This window comes from Peromyscus maniculatus, chromosome 20 (genome assembly GCF_049852395.1).
Source record: "Peromyscus maniculatus bairdii isolate BWxNUB_F1_BW_parent chromosome 20, HU_Pman_BW_mat_3.1, whole genome shotgun sequence".
Taxonomy (NCBI): Eukaryota; Metazoa; Chordata; class Mammalia; order Rodentia; family Cricetidae; genus Peromyscus; species Peromyscus maniculatus.
The window spans coordinates 11,463,211-11,483,802 of record NC_134871.1 but is presented as its reverse complement, the minus strand read 5'-3'; the positions used below and the strand labels follow the sequence as shown (position 1 = coordinate 11,483,802).

At 39.7% G+C, this 20,592-nt stretch overlaps 1 long non-coding RNA gene across 2 annotated transcripts; it reads right to left on the bottom strand.

Annotated features, from left to right (window-relative positions):
* Positions 1-830: 830 nt before the first annotated feature.
* On the bottom strand, positions 831-16,132 carry LOC121824339 (uncharacterized). 2 transcript variants are annotated; one of them, XR_013046245.1, is made up of 4 exons: positions 15,893-16,132; positions 14,255-14,353; positions 9,920-10,012; positions 831-3,575 (listed from the first exon to the last, which is right to left on the bottom strand). It is a non-coding gene; the product is annotated as an uncharacterized LOC121824339 (long non-coding RNA). The 2 variants fall into 2 exon arrangements; XR_013046244.1 differs by lacking the exon at positions 831-3,575 and having other exon boundaries at positions 9,747-10,012.
* Positions 16,133-20,592: the final 4,460 nt, after the last annotated feature.

Genomic DNA, 20,592 nt, shown 5'->3' with positions numbered 1-20,592 from the left:
TCACCAAAAATTCAGTGGCTTTTTACTACATTCTACTATTTGTACATACTACTTTTGTAATTATTTCCACAGTGAATTCTAGAATATTTATCATCTCCAGTATCAGTCTTTTCCATTAGATGTTACTTCGCAATTCTTTTTCTCACTTCCACCCCAAACTTAGGCATGACTAATCTGTCTTCTGTCTCTTGAGATATGTCTTTGTTCAGGACATATTGTGTATTTAGAATTTTCTGACTGCCTTTCTTCACTTAGGGTCATATCTTGAAAATTCAACCATTGTCTTGGAAGGCTTGGTGACATGGTGAGCAATACTGAAAATCAAGAAATGAGTAAACAGGCTGTGGCAAATTAAATAATTAGTTAATTATTGTGAAGAATGGGATCACTTTTACAGAAAGAGTAATAGGGTTAAGGCCATCACTATACAGAGCATTGTTAGTTTCTGAGCCTTCACTTCAGTGACTCATTCATGGATTCTTCCCAGGAATTCTAAAGGGATAACACACAAGCTAGGATGCTTGTATTATAAACACAAGACAGAAAACATGGCAAATGTAGTAAACTATAGTAGCTGGATTTCCTACAGGATAGGAGCCCTGGGAAGGTGGTTATGCAGAAGCTCCATATGGTCCAGGCTTCTGGGTATATTTCACTAGACTCCTGTGGCTTTTCCCTCATGGCTACAAGATGGCTGCAGTGACTTTACTTCAAGGCTCTCACTTGGCTCTCTTAAAGCAGAAAGATGAAAAAAGGACACCTCATGGCAATGTTTCTCTTTTCTTATTAGAGAAGTAAAATTTCCCCATAATCTTCCTTATTGACTTCCTCTTAGGCTATGGTGCACACAGAAGAGTTATATTCCTCTTCTTAACGATGAGAGAAGTTGGGAAGACCAGTGTCTGGCATGTTCTGGCTCTCTACTGCGTGGAGCACACAGATTGCTCAAAAGCAGTATGAATGTAGAATGCTAAGTCACCATTCTACCCTGTCTGCTGTAGTTAGCAATGGAGACTTCTGGTTTAGGCAGGGGAATTCTAAAGCTCAAAGACGATCCATAACACCACACAGCTAACTGTAGTGGATGGATGTGTGGAAGTCAGAATTCTGAAGTCTATGTTCCCACACAGTCTCAGAGGTGATGTGCTGTTCTGAGAAACATACTCCCTCCTACAGGTGAAGAATTATCTCACACTATTACAAGTAAAAGAGAAGTTCATGGCTAAAATTTGTTTTCTAGTAAGGTTATTTATTTGCCAGGAAATAGGTTGTGGAGGCATTTGGATGCTTATTTTGACACACATACACACTCAATAAAAAGGAGTATCTGAAAATCCAGTCAATGTTGCTCATATGCACATATGCTTAGGGCTGATTACTTGGAACTGAATAACCTACCAGGGAGTTTGTTCCTAGAGAAAACTGGTCCTTCCTTGACTTCAAACCTCCATTCTTATTCATGTTGCATCCCCACTGCATCACAATTCTGTTCAAGCCTTATGTCTGACATTCCAAGATGAACAGAGGTGGCCAGGACTAGATCTCTGGTTGGAGAGGAAAATCTTGATGTAAATATTTTGATCATGGATGAACTTTGCTTCTGATCCTATTAAAGGGGGCTTATTATTTCTAGGAGTAAAGTTGACTCCAGAAATATCTTTGTGTGTTCTAGGGGAACATTTCCAACTGAAAACATGTAGGTGCTACTGGCTGTTATAGGGAGGGGTACTGTGTGTAACCAGAGCAGTAGGAATCCCAAGAAAAAATGCTATTTTGTTTGGAAATGACTGTAGCCTTATGGGGAGCTCTTCTTACAGAAACACATATGTGAGCTACCTTCAGATCACTCCTGTGTGCCTGCTTCCACAGTCTAGAGCACCCTAATTGTGCCTGCAGAAGTGGGGCTGCTATGTAAAGATGTGAGTCTGACATGTGATAAGTGGTCAAGAGCCTACAGTTCAGGGCAGAGTGGCATTTGAGGGCCAGAGGCATTTACAGAGCTTCCTGGCACCGTTTACAAAAGAGGTGGCCTTTCTGATCTCTGGTTCATGAGAACTGTATGTTTTTTCCGAAGAAGCCATTTACCTTAAGACTTTCTCGGCTTTGTGCCTTGCTTTATGTGATATTTAGCTCCAGATCCTGCTCTAAAGACACCTAAAGTTAAATATTTGTTTTTGTGGTTTTGTTGTTATTTTGACAACATGATCTTCCTCCCTTGGGAATCCTGTGCTGTTGGGATATAGGGCTTTTAAGTGAGCTTGGCTCACATCTGGATTCCCTGTGTTGCTAGGGTATGGGGCTTTGAAGTCAGGTAGGCCCACATCTGGAGGCTCTGTGTGCTGTGTTTAAATTATAATATATTAATTAATTTACCTTCTTTTCTAAAACTCAGTTTCCTTCCAATAAAGGTGTTAATGTGAGATAGTATATTCAAGTTGGAACAGTTCTACCTTGTTGCTTCCTCACCTCATCCTACTTCCCAAGAGCTCCATAATTAAAACCATTTCTTTATAAAATTGCTGGCAAACCCAGTTGTAACCAACCATGCCAAACTCTGAAGAACTAAGAAGGCTTGAAGGTTTCTAGTCCCTCAGATCCCTCTCCCTGACTTAGTGTCTCTAAAGGTGGGATTGTGAAAATCCTGAAGCCAATGAACGTTGGAAGAACAATGGGGACTCCTTAAGTAACAGAGAGACCAGCATTTGCCACTGAAGAATACTAAGAAAGATGAAGAAAAAAAGTACATTATTTGAAAACTCTGAAAGAACGAGGTGAATTTGAAGTGTCCTTCAAACACTAGCTGCACAGAATGCCTTTTGTTTCTTGTGTGATTTCTGCTGCAGCTCAGACGTTATTAGGGACTGATAACTGTGACTAAGGAGGTGTGCATGCCATGGGAGCTGAGTAAATAGCAACAAATTCTTGCTTCCTTAGAGTTCAGAATTCCAGATTTGTTACTTACGAAAACAATTTGTATCTAAAAAGATTCTGGTGTTCTGGGGACCTGGGTGGGGGAAAATTTCATAGACGAGAAACTGTTAAATGTAAGCTGTTTATCAAACAGTTTAATTTACCAGGGAGACAGAAGAGAGCAAACCAATATGATAAAGTTCTTCTGTTCAGCTTTGTAACAGATAACATAAAATATTTACCTTGAAAAATTGTTAACTGGGTCCATAATTCACATAAAATTATGTTACCTTTCTGGAGATGCCATGCGAGCACTTAATTTGGTCCCCCATTTGGAAATCGCTCATTTTATAAACTTCATGATTCATTTCTCAATATCTTTATGAAGTGAAGTAGGTAGAGTCCATGGGCTTGATGTGATTGGATAGTTAGGGAAAAAGGTCAAGGGCATGATCTTTGGGCTTTTTCACAGTTGAGTCCCTGGAAACATGAGTTCTGTCAGACAGTTCATGTGACTGCGGTGCATGTAAGGAAGTGGCATGGTGAGAAGTTGAAACTGAATGTAACTGAACAGAGAATGAAGTAGTCCTCACAATAAGTTCCTTGTAGTCTTCCAAATTGAGGCAGAGAATTGGGATCCACAAGCTTTCTACATGGGACATAACCTGGAGCAAAGGAAAATAATGGGAGAGGATAGTTGTGAGTTCACAGTAGCTAATACTTTGGCAGTCTTCTCCAATGTATGGCTTGGGGACCATGCTGATTAGGGTGGGAATCTGGTGGGCCCATGGTTTAGTAGATGTCAAAATCTGTCTAGTATTTAAATCTGAGATTGTTTCCTGGATTTTGATGCTTCTGTGAATTTAACTAACTTCACTAGCTTGTAGGTGAAGCTCAATAAATATCATATGATGGTTCATGAAAATTATTACTTAAGAACTTTCTTCTGAGTGTATATGATATTTCTAAGTGTCTGTCTGACTTCTAATCCCTGGAAGTGGTACAGTTTCTTCCAATTCCACTCTTCTGTACTTGACTCTGATCTATACCAACCTCAGCCTGCGGGGAGTGTGAAGCCGATTCCTGTGGAGAAATCACCACAGGAGCAGGAAGAGAAGAGAATAAATACTTTATAGGAGGAGACCTTGAAGTGAGCTTTCTACTTGGACTTTGCAGTAAAATGAAAGGAATCAATTATTTTTTTGATTAAACAGTTTTTTTAATTTAAATTTTTTACATTTATTTATTTGTGTGTATGTGTGTGTGTGTGTGTGTGTGTGTGTGTGTGTGTGTGTGTGTGTGTGTTTGCATGCATACTGCCCTGCATGTGATGGTCAGAGAATAACTTGGGAGAATTCAGCTTTATACTTCTACCCTGTGAATTCTGGAAAATTAAACTAAGGTGACAAGCTTGGTGGCAAATGCCCTTACCCACTGAGCCATCTTGCCAATCCTTAGGCAAGTTTTAATTGGATTTCTGTGACAGCGTTTTGTTTATTTATTTTTAAGTTTGTCTTCTTCCCTAAATGAAAAGGATCTCTTTTGGCTTGCCTAATTGTTGAGAAGTTCTTTGCAACACTCTGTTCAGTGTGACACCCCATAAAGTAAACCAGGGAAGCAGTAGAGTTGCCAGATTCGGCGTGTTCACGTTGCCTGACACTGTAAGCTTGAGATAGCGAGAAGCCTGGGAGCTGACACCTAGAGTCACTTCTTGTCTCTCTCAAGGCTTTAGGCACATGGGCTAAGAGTCTAAGGTGGACCATGCATGACTTTGGCCCCTGCTAAGAACTGACTATGCAAATTTTTTTTTTTGGGAAAAAATGAAGCCAGGGATGATGATGTACTGCTTTGGGAAACCAAAATATTCAATATCCTCCAAAGCTTAAAGAAGTATTTTGGAACGTTTTTGCATGTTAATAATCATCTAATGATGAATGCATTTTAATTACTCAAATAAAACATAAGTGAGACTACTTCTTGACAAATATCTTGGAAGCTGCTAGTTTATACATATTTATGAAAGTGTTAAGACAAAGTTGTTTCAGAAGCCTGTGTATAATGTATTTAGAAATTAATTAGTTAAGGCAGGAAGTTTCTTTGTTCCAGCTTGTTCCATAAGGCTAAGTTTTACTCCTCACAACATAATAAACCCTTGATTTTGGTTTCCTAGGGACAGAAATAATATGTACTTAGCTTACTCAGAGAATCACAAGAATCAACAAACTCCCTTCTCCTCTGAGTTCGTATACAGACTGCTTGTGCTGTATTTAGCATATGCTTTCTTGTATTTTAATTTTGTTTTTTATTTGAATGGTAGAGATGAGGAAATGAAAAATAGATGCAAAGTTTAAAAGGAGTCCTTTCTACAAAGTTTTTACCTCTTATTTTTCATTTGTGTATATTTTCTGTATTTCTTTTTTTGCTGATATTGGTTTGGATTTTTAGTGTGTGTGTGTGTGTGTGTGTGTGTGTGTGTGTGTGTATGCGTATAACTTGCAGTGTACTGCATTCCTAGATGTAGAGCAGACACTACCCAGTGAGCCATCACTCCTCCTCTGGGTGATGATATTTTAATGTTAGCTAATTGCAATGCTCTACAAATTAATCTTCCCAATCTGATTTTGGTTTGGTTTGTATAGGAAATGACTCTCGTAGACTGATGGGTTTACTGCTTCGTCCCCAGGTGAGGATGCTATCTTAGGATTTTGAAAGGTAAGGCCCTGTTGGGAGAAATAGATCACTGATGTTGGTGGTTGCTTTTATTTTTCACTCTTTTGGTCTTTGTTCCTTGCTCTTTTGGGGACCCACCACCCAGCTCCCAAATAATCACACACAGAAACTTAATTCTTACTCATAAATTCCTGGCCTCAGCTTGGCTTGTTTCTTGCCAGCTTTTCTTAACTTAAATTATCCCATCTACCTTTTGCCTCTGGGCTTTCACCTTTTTCTATTTCTATATACTTTTCTTTACTTCTTACTCCATGGCTGGCTGTGCAGCTGGGTGGCTGTGTGGCTGGCCGCCAGTATCCTCCTCTCCTTGTTCTCTTCTTGCTCCTTCCTCTTTCCTCTCAGATTTCTCCTATTTATTCTCTCTCCCTGCCATCCCTGCCTATCCTTTCTCCTGCCTCACTATTGGCCACTCAGCTCTTTATTTGACCAGTCAAGTATTTTAGACAGACACAGTAACACAGCTTCACAGAGCTAAACAAATGCAACATAAACAAAAGCAACACATCTTTGCATCATTAAACAAATGTTCCACAGCATAAGCAAGTGTAACACATAATATTTTACAACAACTGGGAATATGATTTTGAAGGGTATACCTGGTGTCTTGTCCCATCATCACTCCTGATTCCTTTCCATCATGTGCTAAACATGCATCCTTCCACCGCATTCCTGCATCCATGATACCCTGTCTCACTAACAGGGCATAGCAATATAAGAAGCCACCTTCAGTTGGAAACCTCCGAAATCCTGAGCCCAACTACATCTTTCCTGTTTTCACACTGTTCTCTCAGGTATCTTGGTGATGGGAAGGTTGTCAGTATTTGTCGCTTTCTCATCACCAAATAGAATCCACTTTCTCTACCTCATCTCTGTGTCTCTTGCACAATTCCTTTGCATTCTCACACCTGAAATGCTTGAAGAGGACAAAAAAGTTATCCAGTGGCACTTGGAATCAAGGACTGATGAAGGATGTGAGTAACAAATATTCTCAAGTAATCTTGTGCCCTTTTAGACTGGAACTTGGTCTTGCTGTAAAGTTAATTCAAAAGAAAATCCACATGCAAAAAAGGAAATAATAAGATAATAATGTCCATTTTTCTCATTCAGTAAATATCTGTTATCCCCCAAATACTTGAGCATTTTACAGCTTGAAAATTAACGCCATGGATATATTCAGAATTTGAGGTAGACTTTAGAAAGACACCAGAAAAATCTTGTCAAGGGTAATAAAGGGGCCTGAGAACTGTTCAAGAGACAAAAAGTTTGGGGACATGACCCTTTTTGAACAAGTAGGCTTCAACTCTTTTCTGTTCTTTTTTTTTTTACTTTTATTTCCTATTTTTATCTCCCTTTTTAAAGCTAATGATTTCAGTTTTCTCTAAACACATTAAAAGAACAAATTTTCCCTGAAGGTCTATGAGAATTAACTAATCATTACTAGTCATTTTTCAATGGTAACAGATGGAAGCATAAATTGTTAGCACTTAAATTAATGAACCCCTTGAGCCTTGAGAACTACAGAATCTTGGACCTAAGAATGGTCTTAGAATAAAAGATAATATGGACTATCAGTATGTTTTCATTTACCTCTTTGTGAACTCTGGTGAATGACTGTTTTACACGTGCCTAGGGAAGCTGACCATGAAGGGAATAATAATAATTCTGTAAAGATGGTTGGATCCTGATAACAAATAGTTCACACACTGATAGCTCAGCTTTTAAAAAGCAGCTTTGTTAACATGTTAGATTTTTTTCCCCCTCAACTTCCCTCTTAACTTTAAATGTATGGTGGAGATGAATGGCAATGGGACAATTGGTGCCTTTTAGTAGAATTAACCTGAAAGCCTTGAGGAAATCATTATTGGTTTGGCCAAAGGATAAGAGTGATGAACTCTACATCTGGGAGACTCTATACCTTGATTCTTCTCCTTGCTGTGTCATAATTCAACTGTCTAAACACAGCCTAATCATATAAATATGTTGATTCTATAAGGAAAGAATAGAATATGGTCCCTTTGGTCTTTTGGAAATGTAAAGTAAACCATTGTCTATGAGAATATGGATTTCAAAATAAGCACTGTAACCATATAAACATTGAGTGTTAGATTCAGATTTGAGGATAAAACTGAACTGTCATAGGGCTGATTGAGTGGTGAGGTGAGCTTGCAGGGAGTTGTGAATAGTATAGCAAAGAGGCATAAGGATCTTCCTGCCTACACATCTCTTAAAATTCTTGAAAGTGCCTTTGCGTTTTCTAGAGTCTACAGGCCTTTGTATTGTCACTCCAGTGAAACCATGAGTGGTCTCTCGCTAAAAGTGGCCATTAGTCTATTCTCAATTTTTAACCCTTTGTGTGAGAACGCGCGCGCGCACGAGCACACACACACACACACACACACACACACACACACACACACACACTTGCTTTTTTTTTTAAGCTTTTATGCATTTTTCTCTATGTTCTTCTCTAATATAAATCTGGGAAGGTGATAAATGTAGCTGGTTGTATCCTTAAAACTCAATTTCCTAAGCTGAGATCAGTGGGAATGTTAGTGATGTTATAACAAATGAGAGCTAGATAGACACAAAGTTAAATACATATGTGAAACAAGAAGAGAATGTAGAGTTCAGTGTTTCTTACACAGAACATCTGTTTTCACTTGGTAACTCCTTTAGGATTAGTGTTTCTTTGGACCTAAAATGCCTCAAATGGAAATATTAAAAGCAAGACAGCCATTCATCCTTTTTCTTTTTTTTTAAATTTGTTGAGATTTTTTTTTACAATGTATTTAATCCTATTCAATCTTATTCTTTCACTTTCTTAGATCTCTTCTCTTTCTTATCCAGCACACTTTATGTCCACCTCTTTTTTTGGGTAAATGTATCGAATTTTTAAATCACAGGAATTATGAATTATTTCATGGGTGCTTTAGAATATTGTGTATTTAGCATAATGATGTCTGTGATGGCTTGTCTTCACTGCACTGTCAACTTGACCCAGTTTAGAATCACCTAGGAGACATACCTCTGGGTCTGTCTATAGGCAGAAGTTTCTATACTGTCTGCCAGTTCCCAAATAACCAACAAAGACACTTAATGTTAATTATAAATGCTCAGTCAATAGCTCAGGCTTATTACTAACTAGCTCTTTCATTTTAAGTTAACCCATATTCCTTATTTACACTCTGCCACGTAACAGTACTTTTGTTAACATGGCATGTTCATCTCCTGCTCCCTCTGCATCTGGCTGGCAACTCCCAACTCTGCCCTTCTCCCTCCCAGCATCCTTAGTTTGGTTGCCCTGTCTATACTTCCTGCCTAACCTTATTCTCTTCAGCTATTGGCCAGTCAGCTTCTTTCTCTCTTTCTTTCTTTCTTTCTTTCTTTCTTTCTTTCTTTCTTTCTTTCTTTCTTTCTTTCTTTCTTTCTTTCTTTCTTTCTCTCTCTCTCTCTCTCTCTCTCTCTCTCTCTCTCTCTCTCTCTCTCTCTTCCTTCCTTCCTTCCTTCCTTTCTTTCTTTCTTTTTGGTTTTTCGAGACAGGGTTTCTCTGTGTAGCTTTGTGCCTTTCCTGGAGCTCACTTGGTAGCCCAGGTTGGCCTCGAACTCACAGAGATCCGCCTGGCTCTGCCTCCCGAGTGCTGGGATTAAAGGCATGTGCCACCAACGCCCGGCTCAGCTTCTTTATTAAACCAACCACAGCAATATATATTCAAACAATGTAAAGAAATATTCCACAGAATCTGTCTGTGAGGGAATTCCTAGTGATGTTTTACTAAGGAAAAGAGTTGCACCCTGAACATGGGGCTTCCCATAGGTGAGAGCCCCATATTGAATTAAAGAAGGATGGAATGAGAGGAGAGCCACCATCCATCTCTCTCTGCTTCTTGGTTGTGAGTGCAATGTGATCAGCCATCTCACCCTCCTGCTCCCTCAGCTAAAGCCTCTTATCACATGCTGACCTACACCTTAAACCATGAGCCAGAACCAACTCTTTCACTCATGAGCTTCTCTTGTTAGGCATTTTGTCACAATGGTGAGATACAAAATGGACAAAGGGTCATTTGTTGAATATTTAAGACAATAGGCTTCAAGAGATCCCATTTATTAATTGTTGCTCTCAGTGTCTGTGCTACTGGTGTTATGTTTAGGAAGTTATCCCCGGTGCCAATGCATTTAAGATACTTCCTACTTTCTCTTCTATCAGGTTCAGGGTAACCGGATTTATGTTGAGGTCTTCGATCCACTTGGATTTAAGTTTTGTGCATGGCGACAGATGTACCTCTATTTGCAGTCTTCTACATGTTGACATCCCATTATGCCAGCACCATTTGTTGAAGACAATAGGCAGCAGCACTTGGTCAACAGATCAGCTCTGACACAAAGGAGAGGTGAAGTAACTTTAGTAAGACGATCCCAGAAACTCTACCCTAAACTCTCTGTGCAGGCCAAGATGAAGGAACCAAGAATCTGGACCAGGGGCATGGCTCAGTGGTGGAGTGTTTTGCCTGGTGTGTGCAGGGCCCTAGGTTCAACTCCCATTATCAGGAAAGCAAGCAAACAAACAAAAGCACAGAAATAAATCCTCACCGAGTGAAGGGAGCACCAACAGCTAGTGGAAGGTGCCTTTTAATCATGGGGCTTTTGAGGGAGGTGGTTTCATTCATTTTTTTTTTTTCTGGTGAGGATAGAAAATGATAGTGGGCTGTGGGATCCAGCCTCTTTACAGGAGGCAAGTAGATTATGTCAACTTAGATGGGGATAAAGAGGGCAGTGAGTAAGGAGCTATTAACTCCAGACTGAAGTGCCTACAGATAAATCAACCTCTCAAGTGTCCTCCTTCCTCTGCGGTGGTGCTGCCCAGCAGCTAGTACTTTAGTGTTCACTTTGGGGTGCCTGCTTGTCACCGAACACAGAGATTGTCATCATTTTAGTTGAGAATGGCTGGAGCAAGTGTGGATTTTACAAACACTGATGTAGCGACTTTAAAGGCAATGAACGATTGCTATGATGAATTTACAAGGGTATATATACATACATGATTAACATGTACAAATATGCTTAGCATTGAGCAGAAAAATATTCGCCTCATTTCCTCCCTGTTGTGAGAGTGGATGTTTAAGACAGATTGAAAGTCAGCTATGCCCCTCTCTCTCCATTTATTCTTCAGCCTTGTGGCTCATTGTTGCAATAAGACTTCCATCTACTTTTAAAACAGATTTTTAAAGATCGATGTCTCTGATCTGTGTTATGTAATAGTCTTTCAGCATGCTCTTAGTAGGATAAAGTTAATAAAATCAGGGAAGGTCATTTCTATGGCTGTGATAAAACAGCATGACCAAGGCAACTTATAAAATAAAGCCTTTAATTAAGTTTCGGAGGGTTGGAGTCCATGATGGCAGAGCAAGAGCACAGTTAAGAGCTTGCATCTTGATTGGCAAGAGGGAGAGAGGGAGGGAGGGAGGGAGAGAGAGAGAGAGAGGGGAGAGAAAGGGTGGGGAGAGAGAGAGAGAGAGAGAGAGAGAGAGAGAGAGAGAGAGAGAGAGAATTTGGAATGGTGGAAGTCTTCTGAAACCTCAGAGCCCACTCTGAGTGAAACACCTCCTCAGACAAGGTCACACCTTTTATTTCTTCCCAAACTGTTCTGTCAACTGGGGACCAAGTATTCAAATACATGAGCCTGTGAAGGTCATTCTCATTGACACCAGTGCAAACACTGAGCTATCATATGTAGTACAATGGGTAAGCAAGTTTAGATGTTGCCTCTAATCTACTTAAAAGCTGGGTGACGTTGAGTAAGTCACTTCACCTTCTGTGCCTCAGTCATTTAATTTTTATTTAAATTATTTATTTATTTATTTATTTATTTTTATTTATTTATTTGTGGTTTTTCGAGACAGGGTTTCTCTGTGTAGTTTTGGTGCCTGTCCTGGATCTCGCTCCATAGACCAGGCTGGCCTCAAACTCACTGAGATCCTCCTGGCTCTGCCTCCGTGAGTGCTGGGATTAAAGGCATGCGCCACCACTGCCTGGCTCATTTAATTTTTAAAAGGAACGAAATAATCATATTTTTCCTAATGGATTATTTGGAGGATTAAATTAGAGAATACATATACATTACTCAGAACTGTGGCATACACAAATCCAGGAGAGTAGTTACAGTTTGGACTCTTGGTGATACTCTTATTAAATAATAGAGTAACTAAGGGCAGTGGCTGGAGTTGTTTTATATGGTTTTAATATCAAGCTGCTTTCCAGCTCTTTGTTCACCATAAAAGTTGCTAAATAATAGCAGAATACTATTTCCACAGTGTTCAAATTGACTTTTCTTTGTCTTCTCAGAAATTTCATTTCTGTATATTTCTTTAGATGATCAGAACTCTTCCTTTACAGATGTCACAGTTTTAGGCCAATAATAAATGGCCAGACAGATGTAGAACCACCATGAAGATAGTGGATAGGTCTTGCTTCTGTAGAACTGACATTGGATCAGTGGTCAGAGAGGAAGTGAGGGTATATGTATACTGATATCAGAAATACTTGGGAAGGAAATAGTGCAATATGATAGGAGAGTGACTTAGTGGAAGAGAGAAGGGAAAATCTGATTGGCTGCTGACACCTTGCTGAACAGATCTTTAGTTGGCGGGGAGGATGAAGAAGAGGCATGCTTTTAAGTTTTATTTAGTGTAATAGACTCATTGTGGATCATGGTTTCCTTTCCAACAAGTTGCCTAGACCAATGTTCCTCAAAAGAATCATGAGAGAAACAGTTTATAGGATTTTAAGATGGTTTTATAGGTACCAATATTGTGTACCACAACAGGAAGAAATAAATAGCATTATTTTTACTACCATATTCAACACACTACACCAAAATGTTTCAACGTGTTACTATATGTAACAGTTGGCCCATAAAATGTTTTATGGCCTCTCAGATGAGCACACTTTTTGCATAAACATTTTTTTTATTATTTTTAATTAGGTGTGTGCCTGTACGCAAGTATGGGTATTTGAGTGTGGGTACCAGCTGAAGCCAGAGGTGTCAAATTTCCCTGGAGCAGTAGTTGTAGGTGGTTGTGAGCTGCCCCATGTGGATGCTGGGAACCAAACTCAGGTCCTCTGGAAAAGCAGTATCTGCTCTCAACCACTTAGCCTTCACTTTAGACCAGTGGTTCTAACCTATGGGTCATGAACCCTTTGCGGGGTGTGTGTGTGTGTGTGTGTGTGTGTGTGTGTGTGTGTGTGTGTGTGTTAGAGAGAGAGCATGTGTGTGCGTGAAGTGTGAATCTATTTAGTCTTAGCAAATAAAAACATGGAATCAGATATCGAGGGTGAAAGCTGTGAAAGATAAGAGAAGCAGAGCAATCAGCCATTAGAGAGTTCTTACTTCTATGAATCCTCAGACCAAATGGGCCCCAGATCCTGTCTCTACCTGCCTAGTGCTGGGATTAAAGGCATGCACCCCATCGCCTGGCTCTGTTTCTCTTTTAGACTGGTTCAATCTTGTGTAGCCCAGGGTTGAATTCCTGCTTCCTCTTCCCATGTGCTGAGATTAGAAGTGTGACCCACCACTGCCTGGCTTCTATTGTTAACTCGTGTCTAGCTCCACCCTCTGATCTCCAGATAAGATTTATTTGTCTGAACACAAACAAAATAACATACAATGTGTGTGTGTGTGTGTGTGTGTGTGTGTGTGTGTGTGTCCACTCTCGCCCATTTTAGTTGCTGATTTTTGTCAATGTTTAATCACAAGAGGGCAATAAATGCTATTTTCATACCTTGTTGATTTCTGATACACATTTGTATTAAAGGATGCATCTTTGTTTCTTTGCCTCTTGCTGTGATAAAATAACCTGACAAAGGCAAGTTAAGGAAGAAAGGACTTATTCTGGCTCACAGTTCCAGGCCACACTGTGTGTAGGGAAGGTGTAGCCACTGGAGCTTGAGGTAAGTGGTCACACCATGTTCAATGTCAAGAAAAGCAAGGAGTGATGATTACTTCTATTCAGATCATTTCTCCTCTTCATACAGCCCAGGGACCCAGTCCACAAGAATGGTGTTGTCACCTACATTTAGGCTCACCTGACCTACTCAGGGCGTATCTTGAGGCTGACCTAATCTAGAAAGTCCCTCACAGGTGTGCCAGTAGACTTGTGTTTTAGGTAACTCTAGATACGGCCAAGTTCAACACCTGTAGCTAAAGTTTTCCTGGTCCTGCCCAGCTTCCATGGCCCTGTGGTTACTTGGGCCCAAGTAAACACACAGAGGCTTATATTAATTAAAACTGCTCAGCCTAGCTCAGGCTAACTATTGACTAGCTCTTACACTTAAATTAACCCATAATTCTTATTTATGTTTAGCCACGTGGCTTGGTACCTTTTCTCAGTTCTGCCTTCACATCTTGCTTCCTCTGTGTCTGGTTGGCAACTCCTGACTCAGCCTTCCTGTTCCCAAAGTTCTCCTCCCTGCTTATACTGCCTATACTTCCTGCCTAGCTACTGGCCAATCAGCACTTCATTTATTAACCAATCAGAGCAACACATTCACAGCATACAGAGCGATATCCACAGCAAATACCAACATTAATCATCACAGAGTGGTTATACTATTTACTTACTGTTCCTGTTTCATTCTTTCTCTTTAGTGAGCTTGGGACCAATACTAGCCACAACAATAACCCCATCACCCAGCACAGGGAACTGGTACAAGGTGTGCTCTGTTGAGTAAAGTATTAAAAACATGATAAAATACATAAAATTATAAATAGGGACAAAGTATTAGAAGACTATTTTAGACACTATTTTAGCAGTAGAAACAAAGATGCTGAGGGGAAGAGTCATAAAACACCAAGACTTGTTTGAAGAACTGCAAATAGTTAATACAGCTAAAATGTTGAGGGCATGGCAGGTCAGAATGTAGGAGGTAAGGCCCCAGAAGTAGGTATGGTACTTTGAGATGTGGGCATAACCACACTTTCAGGTTTTATCTTGAAAGCTCTCAAGTGCTTACAAGGGCCAGACAGTAAGAACAGTACCAGGTACAAGATGATGGAATAGAATTGTCTATTCCTTGTGTGCAAGAGGGCAGTCCTGGAAGACAGAGTTCTGATGAACTGGAGAGAGCTTACTTACAGTTGATTATTGCAACCTAGTTTCCAACTGAGGGAGAGTACAAACGTTTCCTCAATATAAGAAACCCTCACAAATTAGTCATATACATCCCCATAAATAAAATTAAAAAAACCATTTTGGTAGTCCACATTCTCTAGTGAGAAGCCAACATAGTGATAAACAATAAATAGTAACATATATTAAATAATAAATAATTCATGAAATTAGCAAATGTTAAAATCATGGTAATATCAAATAATTTTAGAGATAGGAACAAAATGTCATACCATCTTATACTAGAGAAAATCTAAATTATTATAGAGCTTCTCAAAAGCAATTTAGCATTAATGATTGACTTAAGCATATATATATATAACACTACACTATCTACACTATGGTCTGTTACAGAGACTTAAGAATTTCACCTTTAGGAAGCACAAAGAAATTAATAGTAATTTTGATGCATGTCTTAGAAAAGGGATTTGTCAGAAAACTACAGATTACAAATTAAAACAAATTCATAGTTTAAAAGGTGATCTTAGGAAAGATAAGCTACAGGGTCCTGGCCTTTACTGCAGTGTGCTTTTGAAACCCTGGCTCCATGGATTTTTATCAGGCTTGGCTGAAAAGGACTAAAGGGGTTATTAGCCTGTTAGCTGGAGACACGGTTGGTTTAAACAAAATTAACCTTTTTTTTTTTTTTTTTTAACTGTAGAACTTTTCTCAGAATTTGTGTACCTTGTGAGCCTTCTGAGTGGGCTCTTGTAGTAAGCATTTCAAATGCTATTATTAGAATTGCAAATGTAGATTTTTTCAATGAGTTTCTCAAATGATTAATGTTCCCTGGGTTCCATATTGGGAGGATGGTGTCTTTCACAGAGTCAAACATGTTGTGAAGTGGGGTTTTGAGTGGATAAATGTATGAACTGCTCTGTTTCTCCAGACAACCAAAAGCAGGCTGCAGAAGCTCAAACATCTGGTTCCATTCCCACTCCTATGGCTCATACTTTTCCTCGATGCAGGGTTAACTGAAGCTGTATCTCCAGGCGTATAAACTTGTGGTCCTTTCCCAGCCAGGAACCATGACTCTTGCAATCATTTACCTAATATAATCAGACTGTAGCACCAATCCGTATTTGCCTCACCTTCTGGGGTCCTTGCAGCTAATCATATTTCTGTGAAAGATGCTTCTGCACTGAGGACCCGAGGGACGTTCTTCTTGGGAAGAGACAATGGAAGAATGGCTTCCCAGTTCAGACTACAGAGAGAACACCTGGCCATCTGCAGTTGGGCGCTTCTATGAACGAGCACATTAAAATGTATTGTCTTCTTCTCGGGGCTGCCGCACGTCAGTTCATAGCACTGGCGTGGTGCTTAGGAATTATGAAGGCAAGGCAGGAGGGGACGCAGGTGGTGGGAAAGATGAGAACTGTGAGTACTCCTCACAGCAAAGAACAAAGTGTTCACTCGGTGAATCTTGCTGATTGCAATCTCCTGGCTGACTTTTGTGAGCTTCAGTTATAATTAAGTTCCATATATTTTATTGATATTAGTGACCTGTCAGCATTTTGGGGAACTAAGTGCTAAGCATGGAATGTAATAACACTATTTATCTTCCACATAGGTGCATTTCAGGGTGATGGATAAAGATAAGTCAAGAGCGCCCACACAATTTCATGAAACTTCCATTTGTCTTTGCTTTTAAGAAAGTACAGAGAAGGATTTTTTCCCCCTCTCATTTTGCTCAGCAGAAACAGCAAAGAAAAATGCTTAATGGAAAGCAAGTCTGCCCTGAAGAAATTCTTGCGTAAGAGCTTTTAGATCAATGCTCAAAGTAATGCCACACTCCCAGAAATTGACCTTTCTCTGGCTGTACGTGATATACTCTCATAGGGTGGAACTAGGCTTGTTAACCTTTCACTTTATAGTGATTCCCGGTGGTCTAGAGAGCAGCAGGCTTAGATGAAGCACACTGAGTTTGGTTCTAGTTCCGTCTAAGTGTGCAGACTTAGACAAGTCCATTCATCTCTCGGATTGTTTCTTCTCTTACCTGAAGAATAGTGAGAAATTGGCTAGACCGTGTGCGTGCATCCTGTACTCGTAATCTGTCAGGCCTTGGGCTGTGAAATGGAGATATTTTATCTTGCTTAGTTCTCAGAGAATGAATACAAGAAGAAAAGCGTCCCCATTGTAAAGAGGGGAAACTGGGATCTGGAGAGAATGGATGGCTTGTCCGAGGTCACAGAGCTAGTGAAGTGGCAGGAGATGTACAAGATGTAACCGCCTTCAAAGCCCTGGTACCACCGGCTACTCTGAAGTCCCGAGAGTAAGGAGCCACGATGCTGACTGAGTGCAAGTGGTAATTAGCCAATCTTCTCTCCATGTGAAGCAGAACCCGAGCAGCCCCGAGTAGCTCCTTCCGAGGTCACATCCTCAGGAAATAATAAGAAAAAAAAAAAAGGAGTATTTCTTAATTGGAAGATTACCCACACTTAGAGGGCTTATGCTTGGTTGCTAACAGAGGTGCAAAGTTGAATATAGGAAAAACATCAGGCTTATCTTGCCCAAGGGCTGTGCCTTTTAGTCCACACTGTTCTCTATCTCCGGCCCTGCTGCTCAAAAGCTGACAGCTGCGTGTTTCACAGCCTCTTCCAGCAAATCACGCTTTTCTCTGCCTGTAGTCGTGCATTTACTCATCTCCATGGAAGATTCTTCCCACAGCTATCCCCTTCCTGTTCTCCACGACTTTGTTCAAATGTCAACCTGTACTAGAAATCCAGCCTGCCTAGTTATTTAGCTTATGCTTTGTTTGTTTCCTGGTGAGTTGTTTGCCCTTCTCAACACATTTTAATGCCCTGGGCTCTATAGTTGACTCACACAATGCAAGGCTCTTACTGGAGCCCTGTTCGTTAGTTAGTGCTTAGTAAGGGAGATTGATGTGAGAGCTTTGGGGAGACTCCTGAAGCCTAGGCAGGGCCTTTAGTTAGGAGGCAACTGTTATTCTATTAGTCTTCCAGTCATCTGTATCTGAGGATTGTGGGAGTACAATTCTTATCTCTACATTTATGAACAGGCTTTTCTTTTTGTTCTCTTGTTTACTCGCTACTCAGATGACTACCAGGCACCCTTGGGGAAGGATAAAGTCATGAGAAAGAGCAGGATGGTTGGAGTTACCCAGAACTTGGGTTCAACTCAAATTATGCTTCCTACAATGTGACCTTGGCTATGTCCACATATAGCTACCTAAGCCTAAGCTTCTTCATATATACAGTACTTTACAGGATTATCTGAGCTTAATTAAGATGTTTGTGAAGAATTTTAAAACAGCATTTGGCAAACTCTGTGTTATTTAACTTCCTTGGAAATAAGTTTTGGTCTCAACGGATGCTGCGTGTTAGTTGACTGCTGTTTGATTTACTGCTCTTGGAGGGAAAAGTAGACAGAAGAGGAGAAAGTGATTAATTTTTGATGGGGTTGTGAATTCCTTGTAGGCCAGAGTTTTTGTTAGATCTAACATCACAATCACTGATACTAGGCTGTTAGCTAACACATATGAAAAAATAATTCAGGTAAAGATGTTTAACAATGTTGTCAATAACTGGGCAGAAAACTTCAGAAGTCTTAGGGATTGAATGAATTAGAATACTGCCCTGAAAAGTACATACAACAAACATCTCATGAAATGATTAAAGAATAGAAAGGCATCAGAAGCATGAAGGTCGTATGGTGGCTTCCCTTTAGGAAGACAGTCTCTAGATCCCAACATTTCTGGATCATGTCCTGAAGCTTTGGGTTTAGAAATTCAAATTATTGTGTGTTGCCTTGAGTATCTGATATATATATTCTCATATTCTTGATATTGTGATATTGTGATATTGTGTTCCCCCAAATGTTGTGCACCCTAATAAACTTATCTGGGATCAGAGAACAGAAGAGCCACTAGATATAGAGGCCAGAAAATGGTGGCACACACGCCTTTAATCCTAGCATTCCAGAGGCAGAAATCCATATGAATCTCTGTGAGTTCAAAGCCACACTGGAAACAGCCAGGCATGGTAACAAGAGCCTTTAATCCCAGGAAGTGATGGCAGAAAGCAGAAAGGTATTTAAGGCGTGAGGACCAGGAACTAGAGCTGGTTAAACTTTCAGGCTTTCAAGAAGCAGTTTACTGAGATCCATTCAGATAAGGACATAGAGGCTTCCAGTTTGAGGAAACAAGATCAGCTGAGGAATTGCGAGGTGAGGTGGCTGTGGCTTGTTCTGCTTCTCTGATCTTCCAGCGTTGACCCCCAGTACCTGGCTCCAGGTTTGTTTTTATTAATAAGTCCTTTTAGGATTCATGTTACACTCAACATATTCCATTTCTTGACTATTAGTAAAGCAGGAGGAGTGCTTCAAAGAAGGGATGTATTTTTCTTTATTCAGGAAAAGATAGTTCTTCCAGTAGCTAAGGGGCTAGGGTGGGACTCCCCGTGGTAGAGCTCGTGCCTAGCACAATGCAGGTCCTTGTTTTGGTTGATCTCTAGTCTGAAAACAAAAATTCAAATGCCAAAAAAAAAAAAATTGTAAAATATAACATAAAAACTTAATCAGACCCTAAATAAAATTCCCTTAGCTTAAATCTTCAGATGGAAGAATGATGTATGTTACATATGTCAAAGGTACAGTATGGACATATCCTTTATGGAGAACAATACAAATGATGAGACTGTAAATAATAAAGAACAAACTCAATCAATAGATAAAAGTTACCAAGTGATTTGTCTCTTTGCTGAAGGCAATAAGAAAGACCATTCTAAAGAAAAGTTGAAATAGTCTCAACTTGTCAGAAAGAAAGTTTTTGTGCAGTATGATAACACACTGCTTTCTTCTGAGCAAATGATTTCAGTGGTATTTTATCCCAAGGGCAGTGGTTTTCAACTTTCTTAATGCTGCGACCCTTTAATACAGTTCGTCATGTAGTGGTGACCCTAATCATAAAATTATTTTTGTTGCTACTTTATAACTGCAATTTTGCTGTTGCTATGAATCACAATGTAGTTTTGTTTCATTTTTTTGCAGATAAATGTTTGTCAAGGGGGCCGTGACCCACAAGTTGAGAACCACTGCACTAGAGTCTACTGGAGAAAGGGTCAATGTTGTAAAAGTGCAATGGTTTGTGGAGCTACCACATAACAAGGGCAAGCAGAGGCAAAGTTGGACATGTTTCCCACATGGGAGTGAGATCACATGTCATTGGTACTCAGCTGACTCTTTTATTATTTTTAGTGGTGATTCTGGGGGGTGAGTCCAGGGCTTCATGTATGCAGCATAAGTACTTTGCCTCTGAGCTGCACTCCCTGCCCAAGCTGATTCTTTTTCTAATGGGAGTTTATGAAAGGGTCACTCTCTTTGTTCCATTTATTTATAAGTACTACTATCATTCCCATGGTTTAATTACTTTAATTATTTGAGCCTTTCTATTGGTGAGAGAAACGATAAATTGCCAACTTTCAAAATTAATTTCTAAAATTATCTCAATTGTATATATTAATGGGATTGAGTATGATAATTTGATTCTTGTATGTGATATGTAATGATGAAATAGGGGTCTTAATGTGTACATTTCCTAAAATATCCTCTAAAACTAATTTTTGATGAACATAATTGCTCATATTTATGGGCTATGATGAAATATTTCAATATATGAATTCAACATGTCGTTATCTCATCAGGATGATCAAGCTGTCCATTTCTATTTCCACTTTATGTTTGATACCTAGGCTCCAGCCATTGTCTTGAGAAATTCTACGCTCTGAATTTCAGAATTTTAGTAATCTATTCCCCTTCTGTTGTGGGCTGTTAG